Source organism: Cystoisospora suis, assembly GCF_002600585.1.
Source record: "Cystoisospora suis strain Wien I chromosome Unknown contig_4506, whole genome shotgun sequence".
In the NCBI taxonomy this organism is placed as follows: Eukaryota; Apicomplexa; class Conoidasida; order Eucoccidiorida; family Sarcocystidae; genus Cystoisospora; species Cystoisospora suis.
The window spans coordinates 7,750-8,232 of NW_027157298.1; the positions used below are offsets into that span (position 1 = coordinate 7,750).

The window sequence follows — 483 nt, forward strand, 5'->3', positions numbered from 1 at the left end:
AGATAGATAGATAGGCTAGTAGTAAGGGAACTGAAGTGGAAGAGGGTTCAGATGTCTTATCCTTCCAGGCAAGTAGGGGCTTTCTTTGTCAGGACATCTGTGTGATAGATACACAGACAGAAGTCTTGCTGAGGGTCGGCGGGTGTCTGCTTGCTTGAAGAAGAAGCCTCAACAGAAGAAGAAGACTTCTTCTTCTCTATACTCTCAAGATTCCCACTTCCCCTGTAGCTATCCCGCTCAGCCCCCTACATACATACATAATGTATGATACGTTCGAGTAAACATACATACTTATATAGATGTGCGTATATATATATATATAGATTGATGGATATGTACATATTTGTATTTCTGTATGTGGGTATATGTATGTATAGATTGAGACGTTGGTGACTGAGTGAGGAGGAGGTGTGTATGTTCTGTCGTAGTCTGTTGCCGATTCCTTCCTTTCTCTCCTTATTATCTCCATGCTTACGACTCCAT

At 41.6% G+C, this 483-nt stretch overlaps 1 protein-coding gene across 1 annotated transcript in view; it reads left to right on the forward strand.

Moving 5' to 3' along the window:
- The window catches only part of CSUI_008169 (tld protein), a gene marked incomplete at its 5' end in the record, with an annotated part of 8,832 nt that overhangs the window by 5,989 nt on the left and 2,360 nt on the right, over positions 1-483 (forward strand). The window lies entirely within an intron of this gene.